Below are 344 nucleotides of genomic sequence, written 5' to 3'. Positions count from 1 at the left end.
TGGGACTTTATATATGGGGGCTTTAGGGTGTGGAAGGGGGGAATGTTTGGGGAAGAAAGAAGGAAGGGGAAAACAGGTAGGATTAGGGTCTGGAAGTGTTTGCTTTTTCCCTCTTAAGATAAGAGGAAATCTGCTTATCTTATCTTTGGAGGTCAGAGGAAAGGCAGGCTGCTTCTCAGCAGAGTTTGTTCTTCTTGACCTCAAAGGTCAAGGTGCTTATCAGCTAAGTTCCCTTTTCCGGGCTCCAAAGTCTGTAGGTCCCTGTTGGGGAAGGGGGAAGCTGCTGCTATTTGGAACCCTAACACTTTTGTGGGATGCTGGGTATTTGCCTTTGTTAGTTACTC

Source organism: Nannospalax galili, unplaced genomic scaffold (assembly GCF_000622305.1).
Source record: "Nannospalax galili isolate Female #2095 unplaced genomic scaffold, S.galili_v1.0 scaffold75, whole genome shotgun sequence".
In the NCBI taxonomy this organism is placed as follows: domain Eukaryota; kingdom Metazoa; phylum Chordata; class Mammalia; order Rodentia; family Spalacidae; genus Nannospalax; species Nannospalax galili.
This window is presented reverse-complemented; position numbering follows the sequence as displayed.